The sequence below is a fragment of the Anser anser genome (genome assembly GCF_964211835.1).
Source record: "Anser anser genome assembly, chromosome: 2".
Taxonomy (NCBI): Eukaryota; Metazoa; Chordata; class Aves; order Anseriformes; family Anatidae; genus Anser; species Anser anser.
Window position 1 is genome coordinate 107,237,649 of NC_139721.1, and position 15,631 is coordinate 107,253,279.

The 15,631-nt window shown below is 35.5% G+C and overlaps 1 long non-coding RNA gene across 2 annotated transcripts; it reads right to left on the reverse strand.

Moving 5' to 3' along the window:
• Positions 1–5,047: 5,047 nt before the first annotated feature.
• Positions 5,048–15,398, reverse strand: LOC310893608. 2 transcript variants are annotated; one of them, XR_014579132.1, is made up of 4 exons: positions 14,277–15,398; positions 14,139–14,200; positions 8,943–9,126; positions 5,048–6,294 (listed from the first exon to the last, which is right to left on the reverse strand). It is a non-coding gene; the product is annotated as an uncharacterized lncRNA (long non-coding RNA). The 2 variants fall into 2 exon arrangements; XR_014579133.1 differs by having other exon boundaries at positions 14,139–15,398.
• Between the last annotated feature and the right edge of the window lie 233 nt (positions 15,399–15,631).

Here is a 15,631-nt window from a genome sequence, read left to right on the forward strand (position 1 = left end):
TCGAGTTCTCTGAGTGTCTGTCTGCCATTTCTGAGGCCAGCCATATACGTATATAAGTAGCATATACGTGTGCTCTGTGAGCATGCAGCTTCTGAAAATACATCTTCTGCCTTGCTAATGGACCTGGGAATGTGGAGTAGCAACAGCCTCTCATCTCTTGTGCTGTTTCATCCTGCATAATATATTTTCCTCTAACAAAGATAGCTCATAAGTAAAGTTAAGGCTGGGAACATTGTGTTGGTTCTCCCAAAAGTAAACAAATTCAAAATCTCAAAAAAAAAAAAAAAAGTAGTTATTGGAATCATAAAGCAAAAAAATGCTTTATGTCCAAGGACTGCAAGAACTTGGCCAAAGAACATAAATATATGATATATATATATATATACATATATATATACACCATTGCTATATATATAAAATAAAAGTTTCTTTGAAAATTGCTCACTTCCTTTTAAAACATTCAAAATAAGGTTGTATAATTTCAGGTCCAATTTTAAGAAATAATAAATTCCCTTGTAACAGAAACAAACATTTGTCTGGCTTCCCTTTGCTGGCTTGTTTAAATCACCTAAGATCATCATGCCTATCAAAACATTGAGCAGCTTGTAGCAAGTAACTCACACATATACAAAAAGTATTAAATAGTCTGAAAAATATACAAAAGCATAATGATGGGCTTTCAGACTTACTGTTTAAGGATACAGAGCCACAAATGAGTTTCAGTAGCTGGATGATTTGTTGTGTTTTTAAAATTCAGTTGCATTTAATAACATATAGTAAAAGTTTTGTGAGAAAGAAGAGAATTGAAGATTAAATGTATAAAATTGAATACAATGTAAGATCTTGGTACTGCTTAAAACTTCAGAAAAAAAAAATTTTCATATCAATAGTCACATATGGAAAGTAGATTTCTTTGAAAAAAAAAGCTTTTAAGAAAGGCAAAAATGATCTTGCTTTTGAGACAACACAATACTTTGTTAAGAAATCTCTAAATGATGAAGTAGACACACACACACACACACACACACACACACACAAAAGACTCACAGGAAATAAACAAAATGAAAGAATAAAGATACAATTTTATTTTCCTGAAGAATTGGTTGTTGCTTTAAAAAGTGGTAGTTGAAGATCTACCAAAAAACTCAGTTAAAAGAAAAACAGCACCTCATAAGAGACAGTTTTATTTCAACTAGCAACTATACATTTATTTTTTTACTATCTCAATATTTAAGTTATCAAAAACATATTTAGAAGCAGAGAGTTCAAAGGACATACATAAAACTAATCCACAGATTGGAAACACACACTACAGATCTCAGCTTACTCAAAACAGAAGGCAGAAGGGATATTTCGTTGTTTCCTATACATATTTAAAGACAAAGCATTTCAAAGGGGAGATTCTTTAGCTCTGCTGAATGTTAGATTTAAAAAAAAAAAAAAAAGAAAAAAAAAGAAAAAAAACTGCTTGGCAGTTAGCATAATGGAAGCACAAGAATTTTCAGCTTTTAGTAAAGGAGTGATTCTTGGCAAGGAGGTCAATGAAATGTTGGAAAAAGTAAGTGAGAATAGTAATGAATCTGTCATCTAACAGGGATCGTTTCAAAGAAAAAAATAGTTTTCTAAACTACATCATGTGACTGGGCTGCTAGGAAGAACTCTATTCTGAAACCACTGTCTGTGGTGTTCAATCCAGGTGAATGAATCAATAGATTAAGATCACTTACTTCATTTCAGCAGTCTTTGCATATTAACAACTTTTGCCACATAATTAAAAATAAATAAATAAAAATAAAAATAAAAAAAATAAAAATAAAAATAAAAATAAAAAATAAAAATAAAAATAAAAATAAAAATAAAAATAAAAATAAAAATAAAAAATAAAAATAAAAATAAAAATAAAAATAAAAATAAAAATAAATAAAAATAAAAATAAAAATAAAAATAAATAAAAAACAAAGCTTTGTGGTTTTAATGTATTATCTTGGGAATATTACAGAATCACAGAATCACAGAATCATCTAGGTTGGAAGAGACCTCCAAGATCACCTAGTGGCGCACCTAGTGGCACACCTCCCGTGGCGCAACTTTAGCCCATTCCCCCTCCTCCTGTCACCAGGAACGTGGGAGAATAGACCATCTTCCTGAAGAATACTCTGACTTCTCTTTTGTATTTTTGGTTTTGCCTTCTCCTGAGCATATCAGCAGGATACTAATGGGACTGACAGTCATTGTCTAAAACAGAAAATCCTATTGTGCTTCAAACCATTGTTTCTTGCTTACGAAGTCAGAAGGAACTGACGTTAGAAAGGCAGTCCCCTACTGCATAGAATAACAATAACTTGTAGAAAGTCAAAATGTATGACATGGTCATTCTTGCTTTATTTTTCAACTATTTTAGCTGAGCTTTGTAACTATTTCTCTTAAGCAGTTGCGTGGCAGAGCAAATTCTCAGCATCTGGATTTCTAGAAACCAGCTACATTATGATAGTTGGGAACAACCCCAGTCTTCTATTGTTGCACTAGCTTAAACAATGATGCAGAAGTGAAATAATAAATAAATAAATAAATAAATAATCGAACAGAAAATGTGTCAGTTATTGAGTTTCCTTACAGCAGAGTTCCACAAGAAAGCTGCTAGATTAGCATTTACACAGGTTTTTATACACTTATTCTGCACATATTCTGGGAATACCAAGAACTTAAAGAACTGCAATGACATAGTCTTTGCCCCTACTGTGCTGAACAGAGGCATGCCTCTGTATATATGAAAAAGGAAACTTTGGTGACTCTACAGTATACTACACCATGAACATTAAAAGTCAGAGCTGCCTGTTTTGACATTTTCTAGACATTAATTTGATGAACATTAAATAAAAAGATTTTTCATTATGTAAAATTAATCAAAAGCAATATAGATGTATACATATATGTCATGTAATTATTTGTGTAACCATAACCCTACTTTTACAAAATCATCAGTAAGGTATAACCATAAGAACAAATGGTAGAGAAAGTCTTTCACCTTCAGCTAAATTTGTTTTTCACGAGTAGAAAAATAATTTTATAAAGTCACAGTGTAATTGCTAATTATTTTCGACATTATTTTCTACAATGTAGGCCAGTTCCTGCCTACTGTAATTTAATAAAAACAGTCTGTTTAAGCCTCTAGCAATTTCTCCTTCAATGTTAACCATAATGACGTTCTTGAAATTTTGTTTATATTTTAAATTACAGAAATCAGCTCTCTCCCACTCATTCTTCTTCTGTCTCTAATCAAACAAAAAGACTAATTTCCTTTCTCCAATAGTGTTCTTCTTTTATAACCTCCATAATTATCCTAATATCTTATGCAAATAAAAATTCCAATTATCTTGGGGCAGAAGATTCATAGACCTACATTTCTATGTAGGACTGTTTTGTTTTATTTTGTTTTTCGTTTCAAAATGAATTTTTCACTCTCAGTTTTTCACTGTCCTTTTATGTATACTATGGAGAAGTCTCTAACTGCTGTCAAGTTAAAATAGCACAAAGGCTTGTGCTGAATGTATGTAGTGATGTGAATAATAAAAAAAAAAAAATCATACTTGTTGGATGGAAAATCTTTAATCCACAAAAAAAAAAAAAAGTTCTTTAATAATCTTTCAGAATATACTTAAATTACCACAAACAGTTAGCATCTTGAGCACCACAGATGATGGATAGCTAGTCATTAGAAAACAAACAGATAAAAACAACTTGTCCTTACCTTAATTCTACTTTCTGCGTCCCTCTTCTTCAATCTGCTTTCACAGCAACTGTCTTTTAACCAAAATATTTTGCAATAGACAGACTCCTTAATGACAGCCATTCTTCAAACTCAACTGGTCTGCCAAAGAGCAACAGGACCCAGTTGTATTCACTAGCTACATACTGCTTCTTCAGTCTTTCTGCATTTCGCATTGACTTGTGGTCAATGACAAACCTATTTGAGAAAATATCCTCTGACTGGTCCTCCTCTCATGCCAATGGGAAAACTTCAAATTATGCAGGACTGCTGGCTGCCATTGGTTTGGCCATTTAGGACAGAAATCGGATGCCACTGAGATAAAAGCTTTGTGCATATCCAGTTGAACACACCTATTGTTGTCAGTAGCTAGCAAAGGAAATTATTGCAGCAGGATTATTACTAACACAATATTGAAAACAAAAATACAAGTAGCACCACCTAATTTAACAAATCGAATTCTAACAGAATGTTTCCCTAGCGCTGAAGTGAAGATTCCAGATAGAAACAAAACTAAACTTAAAATATTGAAGTTAGACAATCTGGAACTGTATCACAGCAAATACAACTATATATACAAATATACAACTGTATACACAAATAAAACTATAATATTCCTGTTACACCTTATATTACTGTCATTAACTGAATTGCTTTGTGATATAGAAATAATATATTTTGATTATTTTCAGTTGCCATCTGGATTTTACAGTCAGTATGCTATTTTCAAAATAATATATGAATACAATTGATTTTATGAAGAATTAATAAGTGTTTCCATAGTTATTTTTATTATTATTGTTTTCATAATAACTTCTCATTAACACATGTCTAGAACTCATATATTTATAAATAACAGCAAAGGTTGTTGCTGTATTTTTTCAGGTGAACTTAGATTTCAGCCAATAAAACCGCACATTTAAAATGTCTTGCTCCCACTGATAAATTACATGGTATAGATGATAAATATTCTATGAAAAAAAATAAATCTATGAAAAAATAATGTATATAATAATATATATAATATATATTATATATTATATAGTATATATAAATATATACAAATATATATTATAAATATATATAATATGTAATATATATATATAAAATACTGAAGACATAATATTCTCAGATTTCTTATTTTGTCAATTTCAATCTTGAAAAATGTATGGTATGAACATGGTATGAACTAAAGTTTATTTCATGCATATGATATTAAACGTCAATTGCTAACACAGAGCTGAATTTCATGTATTAATCTTTATTTTTTTTCCTCTTAAAATTATTTTTAAGTTTGATCTGGAAAATTAGAATCAAGTTCAACCTGGTATTTAAGAGATACTTGTACCTCTTAAAATAAAGGCTTGTCCTTATAGTTCTTGACTAGTTGGACAGATTTTTTCCTAAATAATAAAGCAGAAACCTTGTAAGTGCGAGTATCTGTTTATTAGATTGCAATATTCTCAACATCTGGAATGCGAACATTATTCTGAGCTATATCAAACAGAAAAAGTCAATTTAAACATAGAAGCTGATTCAGAGCCCCGAATGCCAGCACAATTAATTTGATGTTGATTTCTCTTTTGTAAAGATGTGCAACAGAGTTTAACTAGGTAATTTTCCAATAATGTTCATAACTTCTGATTGAGTTGAACTATATCGTTTTAGAAACACATCAAACTTCTTTTGACCTAGTAACACAGAAAACTAATATTTAATTAGTCAAGTTTTTTCAACTGTTAATTACTTCAGTGGGACAAGAAGCACAGTGTTTCTGATCTCAGTTGGTCAATTTCAGCTTTCAATGAAAATACAACATATTCGTTCACTAGTACCAGAACTTTTTGTTTACTGTAGGTGCCTTTAGTCTGTGGTGAGGGCAGCTCTTAAAATTTGATTTTTCCTTAGTGTCGCATCCCAGGGTATATCCTGTTAGATCCTGAACATTTGTTGTAAATCTTCAACTAAACCTTCTCAATTTGTCATCAGCTTTCCAGATGTTTTACTGACCAACTAGAACAAATACTACTACAACAAGATTAATTAGTTTCATCTGTTTAGTTAAACTACATGAGATACAATGTCAGACATTAAAAGCAAATATGAAAAAAATGTTTACACAGATTAGGAAAACTGATTAATAGTCATAATTAATTTCTCAGAGTCTTCAGGATGCTTGTCATCACTCTAAAGAAGGAATCGAAAAATACATTGCACCTAAACAGCTATTAAACTTTTTCTTTTAAAGTAATATACAGTACAACCAGTTGTATAGGTAGCCATGAAAACAATGAAGAAAAATTATGCTCAAAAGAGAAGAAAGTGTCATTCAGAGTAGGCATGCCATGCTCAATTTATTTTTAGCCTCAATACAGTGCTTTCAGAGAAACAATAAAGGTAGATCTAGTAAGGCAACTGTGTGTTTCAATTTTCTCATTGTATGATAGATGCGGACGCAGTACTGGCAACTCCAAAGAAAACAGAAGCACAAGAAATTTCATGTTAACAAAGTGAAATTTCAGTTCAACCTAGGAGGAACAGAGAGAAAAATAATAATAATAATAATAATAATAATAATAATAATAATAATAATAATAATAATAAAAGCTAAATAGTTGTTGTGGTAAAAAGGCCATAATATTTTTTATTTTTGAATTATGAATAATGGATTTTATTTTATGTTTTTACATTAGATGTCTTTATGTTCTTTATAGAAGACAAATATAGATCTGCATTCATATAAGAAAGGTGTAAAGGGTAAAATATATTATTTCTTTAGTGTTTAAAAAGTAATATAAACATTCATCTCCAATGAAACTGCCCAGTGATGAAGCTAATAACCTGCGTCAAAAGTATTCTTTCTATGCAGGCATGAAATGAAACAGTGTCTAGCTGTTATAGTGTGACATTAGGAAATGCCAGGCTCCCCAAAATACCTTTAAATAGCAGAGTCTGGTCCCTATGAGTGATAGGAGATGACATACTTCAAAGTTTATATGTGAGAATCTCTGGAGTAATTTTTAAGTGGAGATAACTGAGAACAGCCTAGAGAAGGATACACATATTTTAGAAGGTAAAAGTTGGGTTGTACACTAAATTTTTCATTTGGGCTAATTAACAACCTACAAATACACTTTCTAATTGTTACTGATTTAATAAATCCAGAGAAAGCCTTAGCTTACTTCTCAAAGAATCGCTGCAAAACTACATCTTAACAAACAAGACATGCATTTGTACTGCCCTAGCTCTTCCAGCACAGTCCTGTATGTTCTCTGCTGTCTGTCCCTTTTTGGCTGTTAGATGCGCCACCCACTGAAAAATAAATTGGTAAATAAATAAATAATCAATCAATCAAACTTTCCTTTGTCAGGAAAAAAAAATGCATTGTCGTTTCTGAAAATACTACCTGAAAACAGTGCCAAGTAACCTAACTAGAGTCTTGTAATCTTCACTCTAAAGATATTCCAGTCTGGAATTCAGATGTACAGAAATATTTTCCTTATCTAGCCTGTTTTAAAGAATTCAGTCTTTTGATAGCGTTGCTAATGTCTTTTTACAAAGTACAGAGAACATTACCAGTTTGTTAAGTACCAATCTGCTGTGTATCTTTTATTCATGCAGCTTGAAATATACTTTTCTACACAATATTCAGAGTTTATTGCACTTTTTTTTTTTTTTAATCCAGAGAAATTATTTAATTTTAAAGTACTTTAAAAATGGACTCAGCAATAAAAGCACTTGAGCCAGTACTGCCTGCTTAGTTGGGTTTGGGCATTTTATGATGTTTCCTTTTACCAAGAAATCTTGGGCTAACTTCTTATCCATAAAGAAGTCTCTAAGATCCATTTTTTCTTTGATGTATGGTCCAAAACATAAATTAAAATTTCTGGGCTTCTTCAGTATTTCAGTTTTCCATTTTTAGCCTTCAGTATTTAGTTCAAATACCACATAACGACCCAAAAACATACATCAGCTTTGCTAATTTGACCTCTGTGTGTTTATGGAAGCAATTAAAAATAAAAAATGTGTTGCATATGGTCAGTCCTTGTAGTTTATGTCAAGCTAAACTTCCTGCTGTCATTTTCTGACAGGATACAACTAATTTAATGGTGTTCTACTACGTTACTACAATGAAAAACAGATGACCAAAAAGATCAATTTGAGAATGACATGAGTTTTACATGAAAATAAAGTTCACTTTACCTTTGCAGATGTCTGTATAAGTAAGGTCTACCTGAAATCCTGCAAATTGTGTGAAAAATTGGCCTCTTACCTTAGGCCATTTAGCTGAGACTTGAACATTTTAAGTCAAACCTCATCTGCTCATCTGCACACCTACAATCAGTGAAATCCTGTGGTGGAGTAGCTCTTTCCCCAGCTCAACTATGGTTAAGATTAATCAGTGTCACATTATCTCTCTATTGTCAATGGGCAACAGTCATATGTCCTGGTTCCAGTTAGGACAGAGTTAATTTTTCCTCCTAGTAGCTGGTAGGGTGCTGTGTTTTGGATTAGGATGAGAAGAGCGCTGATAACATGCTGATGTTTTAATTGTTGCAGAGCAGTGTTTACACCAGGCCAAGGACTTTTCGGCTTCTCGCTCTGTCCTGCCAGCGAGCAGGCTGGGGGTGCAGCAGGAGCTGGGAGGGGACAGACCCAGGACAGCTGACCCAAACTGGCCAAAGGGGTATTCCATACCATCTGACGTCATGCTAAACAATATATAGGGGTGGCTGGCCGGGGTGGGGGGCCGGCTGCTCGGGGATAGGCTGGGCATCGGTCAGCGGGTGGTGAGCAATTGCATTGTGCATCACTTGTTTCGTACACATTATTATTATTATTAATACTATTATCATTATCACTATTATTATTATTGTTATTATTATATTCCTGTCTTAATAAACTGTCTTTATCTCAACTCACAGGCTTCACTTTCCCGTTTCTCTCCCCCATCCCAGAGAGGGAGGGGGGAGGGTGAGCGAACGGCTGTGTGGTGTTTAGCTGCCAGCCGGGTTAAACCACAACAGCATAAAAGGTGAGTGTGAACAGGCACTCGCTGATCACGTCTTGGACTCTGCAGCCTGCATGGTAGCCCAATCTGGGATCTACCAAAGCTGTACATTCTGAAAGGTACCAGAAATAAGGAAGATTGGTGGAAATACTAAAATTGCCTTACCTGAACTGTAGCCAGAATGGAAATGTACTAACAACCAATTGTCTTGTGGTCCTATAAATAGTGTTCCTAAGCACAGAGCCCCTTGCACTCTCCAGGGGTCACAGTGGGCTGTGATCTTTCATTGCCCCCTGAGCTGGAACACTTCTTAGGGCAGACTCCTTGAGGTTCAAAGATCATCCATCCACTGTACACACAACAGAGAAGGGTGAGTAGTTCACCAAAAAAGGGGTAAGTTTGTAAGTGCACAACTGAGTTTAGAATTCCCCCAACACCCTGCAGTAAGTCTCATGTGAACCTTGCCATTCTTGAATGTTTCAATTGTATTAAATTCTATTGCATAATTATGTTAAATTGGTTGATGACTAAGTATTGTTAAGAATCACATAATCTAATACTGTGATTTACCATAAAAGTATAATATAAATTTTAAATTGCTGTTGAATTGAAGTTGTGTAAAAATCTATACACAACAAAGCCATAACCTGCCATCAAAATTTATGCATATTAATAACCACTTAGGCATTCTTTTGTGTATAGACTTGAAATCTTCAGGCTTCCATGGAAACAATGCATCATGAAACTGTAAAGTACAGAAATCTGCCTTAAGAACCAAAACAATTGAAGAAAGAAACAATTGATTAAAGAAAAACTTTAATGAAATTACTGTAGTATTTGAGATGGTCACAGTGAAGCCGTAATTTATGTTAGGGTCAGAAACTCTTTCTCTAGATGGGCAATTAAGAGTTTAAATCTTTTCTAAAGAAGATTTTATTTGGTTGTAGTTGTTTTGTTTGTTTGTTGAATAGAAAGTTTGTACAGGTTTTGAAAAGATAACTATGAAACATTTAGTAGTTTAAGACACCATATTTGTGCTTATAGTCTTATTCTAGACATCAGTTTGAGGACTGTATATATTTAGACTTTCAGTTTTTCTCCAGCCAACATATTCACTTTGAAGATGTATTTGTGTGAATACACACAGAATTAAGCTCTGACTTCTTCAATATACTGACATTGATAATAATAAAGATATTATCCCTTATATACCACAAAAATACTATTTTTTTTAGATCTTGCAACATTATATAAGATAGTCACCAATGGGAAATCTGCCCTTACATTCATTTTCACATTATCTGAAAAAGTTCTGAGCGATTGTTCCTAATTCACAAAGTATAAAACTCTGACAGATAATTATTTTCTAAAAGTTTTGAAGTCGTGTGTGTAAACTATAACATTAACTTGAAATATTTCTTATTTCTAATAGTTCATCGGTGAACTAGACATTAAATACAGTTTGCCTAAGTTACCATCCTCAAATGCATTAAAAACCTTTTCTAAAATCCTAGGTTACACAGAAATTCCGGCAGAACTCTAAAGAAAACTACATATGTGTGTCCTGGTTTTGGCAAGGATAGAGATAATTTTCCTCCTAGTAGCTGGCATGGTGCTATGTTTTGGATTTAAGATGAGAATAATGTTGATAACACACCGATGTTTTAATTGTTGCAGAGCAGTGCTTACACCAAGTCAAGGATATTTCAGCTTCTCACTTTGTCCTACCAGTGAGTGGGCTGGGGATGCAGCTGGAGCTGTGAGGGGACAGAACCAGGACAGCTGACCCAAACTAGCCAAAGGGATATTCCATATGGCATCATGCTGAAAGATTAATATGGGGTGGCTGGCCAGGGTTGGGGGACCAGCTGGTCAGGGATAGGCTGGGCATCGGCCAGCAGGTGGTGAGAAATTGCATTGTGCATCACTTGTTTTGTACACATTATTATTATTACTATTATCATTATTATTGTTGTTATTTCTCTTTCTTTTCTGTCATATTAAACTATCTTTATCTCAACCCACAAGCTTTTGTTTCCCCAATTCTCTCTTCCATCCTACTGCAGGGGAAAGGTGGGGTGCAAAGAGCTATGTGGTGCTTAGCTGCCTGCCAGGTTAAACCGCAGCACTTTCCCACTTTTTTCTTAATGTAACCAATCTCTTTAAGAAAAAGGAGTACTTGTAAGGCAAATCATGGGTTCCTAGACTCTTACAACTAAGATCTATTTAGATTTTTCGTTAGGGTATGTGGAATTAAAAGTGACATAAATTCAGAAGCAGGTAATAGAATTAGTTAGAAAATCCTTAAAAATAAAACAAACTTCCATCAAAAAAAAAAAAAAAAAAACAGCTGAACCTCTTTCAACACAAATCTGTGGTTGGCAATTGGCCAGCAATAGATGACTCTTAAAAAACTGCTTGGATGTCTGGAGTCCCTTGTGCTTTCTCATCACTGTCACAGAATTTTATCATCAAGGCACAGCCAGACAACATCTGCCAGTCAAGCTACAGGTAAATAAGACAGCTCTAGGCAATAACCAGAAATTCCAGATTTATTGCCCTGGAGGTGGTAGCCTGAAAAATCCTAAGAACATGGTTATCAGCTCCTCAGAAAAAGACTGGAGTCAAGCCATAAAAAGTATCATGGGTGTGCAAAGATCTGGGGCTATAGAGATTTTCAGTCCTAAGAGCAATGGGAATCACTGACTACAGGGCAGCAACATATGCTGAAACTCAGTGCATGCTTTAGGCACCTGAAAAAACATGTTGCTTAGTAACAACAGAATTTCCATTTCTGTAGAGCTACATGGCATGGTAGTTTAGCCAGTGTTTTCCTGATGTTTTGGAAAATGTCATTGGAATAGCTTTTTGGTGTTTTTGTTTTGTTTTGTTTTGTGTTGTTTTTTCATGTAGTTTTAGCTACCAGTCTTCACAGGTCTCAGCTTCACAGATCATGATATCAGCACCAAAGAGAACATTGTCAGGCATCTAAAGTGGTGAAAACAACATAAGAATTTATAAGTAAGGATATGGTCCACTGTTTAACTTGGCACCTATTCTGGGCAGTCTGCACACAAGAACAGGTCTTCATCTGCTTGGAGAGAGGTTTCTATTTCTTGTGAAGAACCACCAAATCTATTCAGATTTAATTTTTTATTTTCTGGGGAACAAAAGGAGCCATAAAAGTGATCAAATTCCTGATCATGCAAGTTCTAAATATCTATGTCAGTATGGAATTCCTGCCAGTGTATGGATTTCAAAAAGTTTCTATCAAATAATGTCTGTAAAAATTTCTAGTTCACCTATCCAATGGTGTAAAAAAGTTAGCCAGAAGCTTTAATGCAACATTGGTTCCACAATTAAGATAAGTTAATTAGATAAGTTAAGATAGTGGCAGTTTATTTGTAATTTATGGAAACCTTAAAAAAAATTTTATGTCACACCCATCTATTAGAAGGGTTTGAGGAAGAGCCAGGGAACTACAGGCCTGTCAGTCTGACTTTGATGCCAGGAAAGGTGATGGAACAGGTCATCTTGAGTGCAATCACACAATGTGTGCAAGACAGCCAGGAGATCAGGCCCAGTGAGCATGGGTTCATGAAAGGCAGGTCCTGCCTGACCAAACTCATCTCCTTCTATGACCAGGTAACCCACCTGGTGGATGAGGGAAAGTCTGTTGGTGTAGTCGACCTAGACTTCAGCAAGACCTTTGACATGGTCTCCCACAGTGTATCTCCTGGAGAAGCTGGCAGCCCATGACTCGGACAGGTACACTCTTTGGTGTAGTGACTGGAGTGAAATCCAGTTGGTGACCGGTCATGGGCAGTGTTACCCAGAGGTCATTGTTAGGACCCATTCTCTTTAATATTTTTAATTTGATTTGGTGATTTGGATGAGAGAATTGAGTGCACTCTCAGTAAGTTTGCAGACACCAAGTTGGGGGGAAGTGTTGATCTGCTGGAAGGCAAATAGGCCTTGTAGAGGGACCTGGACAGGTTGGATCGATGGGCAGAGGCCAATGGGATGAGATTCAACACGGCTAAGTGCTAGATCCTGAACTTTGGTCAAAAAAAAAAAACAAAACACCCTACAACGCTACAGGCTTGGGGAAGAGTGGCTGGAAAGCTGTGCAGGGAAAAGGATCTGGGGGTATTAGTCAATGCTCACCTGAAATGAGACAGCAGGGTACCCAGGTGACCCAGAAGGCCAACAGGATCCTGGCTTTTATCAGGAATAGTGTAGCTAGAAGGACAAGGGAGGTGATCGTCCCTCTGTGCTCTGCTCTGGTGTAAGCCGAGCTTCAAGTACTGTGTTCAGTTTTGGGCCCTTCACTACAAGAAAGACATCAAGGCCCTGGAGCATGTCCAGAGAAGGGCTATGAAGCTGGTGAAGGGTCTAGAACACAAGTAATATGAGGAGCGGCTGAGGGAACTGGGATTGTTTAGTCTGGAGAAGAGGAGGCTCAGAGGAGACCTTATTGCTCTCTACAGCTACCTGAAAGGGAGTAGTGGGCTGGTGGGGGTCAGTCTCTAGGGATTGGACAAGAGGGAATGGCCTCAAGTCGTGCCAGGGGAGGTTTAGGGTGGAAATTAGGAGAAATTTCTTCTCAGAAAGAGTAGTCAGGCATTGGAACGGGTTACCCAGGGAGATGGTTGAGTCACTGTCCTTGGGGGTGTTTAGGAAAATGTTGGACATGGTGGTTAGGGACATGGTTTATTGGGTGATATTAGTGATAGGGGGATGGTTGGACCAGATGATCTTTGAGGTCTTTTCCAACCTTAATGCTTCTATGATTCAACGGAACTTTTGAAGCCAGAATTGTGTGTTCAGACACACAACAGTAAACAGCAAAACAGACCTGTGAGGGTAAAAAAAAGAATTCCCCAAGACTGTAGATACTCATGTATCCTGTTATTTTTACTCAAACAAGCAACTTCGAACCTGAAACACCTGAAATGAGTGCTTAAAGGAATGCAGAGAATAGAAAGATGTTGCAGTGAGCATCCATGCAAAAAGAACAGTATGAAAACAATTTAAAATAAATAATATGCAATTCATCTTGGCTCTATTTCAGTAAGATGCTATCAAAGCAGAATCTCAAGTAGCCTAAGAACTGAAAGAAGGCTCTTTTCCAGCAAAGAGCCTTTAGTTGTATTAGATATAGAAGTATCTTTGTCATCACATGATGTATAAGATTTAGCACACTTTCAAGACTAAATAGTGTCAGCAGTGGAAAATCAGTTCTCAAATTTCAGTAAGATATCTAATGATAAGGAACAAGATCATTTTGGCAAATATGCTGAAGTACTACTTCACTTTAAAATTTGAAAGAAAAAAAAATGTTGGTGTTAAGATTCTTACCTTTTGTGTGGAAAACTCTCTCCTCAGTCAACAGACAAACTCACTTAACTTCATCTTCATGCCTGGGTTAGAGTAATCAATCACTTACTTCTGTGCAAAGTAGATGCAAAATGCTCATAGTTCTAGATCTCCACCTACCTTAAGTTACTTTAGTTTCAGGAGAGGACTATTTAAAAGGAAAGAGAATGGTGATTCAGTCACATATGCATGTATGGCATATGCTGCATATTTTTTCTCTCTTTTCTACTGGCTGTCATCCCATTTATGCCCAGTACACCCTCTTCTAGGTGTGTTGGTTCTGCAGGACTTTGGAGAACGCTAGTCAACAGTTCCTGTCAACCAAGGATGCCCATATGTTGTGGTTTAACCCGGCTGGCAGCTAAACACCACACAGCCGTTCGCTCACCCTCCCCCCTCCCTCTCTGGGATGGGGGAGAGAAACGGGAAAGTGAAGCCTGTGAGTTGAGATAAAGACAGTTTATTAAGACAGGAAAATAATAATAACAATAATAATAATAATAGTGATAATGGTAATAGTATTAACAATAATAATGTGTAAGAAAACAAGTGATGCACAATGCAATTGCTCACCACCCGCTGACCGATGCCCAGCCTATTCCCGAGCAGCCGGCCCCCCCACCCCGGCCAGCCACCCCTATATATTGTTTAGCATGACGTCAGATGGTATGGAATACCCCTTTGGCCAGTTTGGGTCAGCTGTCCTGGGTCTGTCCCCTCCCAGCTCCTGCTGCACCCCCAGCCTGCTCGCTGGCAGGACAGAGCGAGAAGCCGAAAAGTCCTTGGCCTGGTGTAAACACTGCTCTGCAACAATTAAAACATCAGCATGTTATCAGCGCTCTTCTCATCCTAATCCAAAACATAGCACCCTACCAGCTACTATGAGCTACTTAACTCTGTCCTAACTGGAACCAGGACACCATAGAATACAGAACATTCACTGAGGACCACTGTTTTAACAACCTAGTGTAGTTAAGATTTGAGCTCTCAATTCTGAAAGTTTAAAAACATTTTGTTTCCTTTTCCTTAAAATTCCAATTCCATTTGTATCTTTAGAAATTTTGTCACGATGTTGAGTATAATTTGACATGTGGATGTAGAGAATGACTATTGTGCTTTAGACAAGTCAGTTAAAAAGCAAATTCTTGATAATCTAGATTTTATGTCAGCACACAAAGTAACAAGCAAATGAGCAAAATACAGATGGATTTTTAACTACAATAACTATGTAATTTAGTTCAATAATATGCCCCAGTAAAATTAGAATATAATCATATAATCATGGTAGAACAGAAGCTAGTCCCTACAGATTTAACAGTAACAGAGAACTGCACTAAAATAGATTTCCATGTAGACAATAAAGTTCATCACGAAACACTCATGGAAATATTTTCAGTACATTTATTGCACAAACTTAGCAATGTAAAATGATTTTTATTGAGTCTCATTTAAAAATTACCAAAAACTTTGTGGCC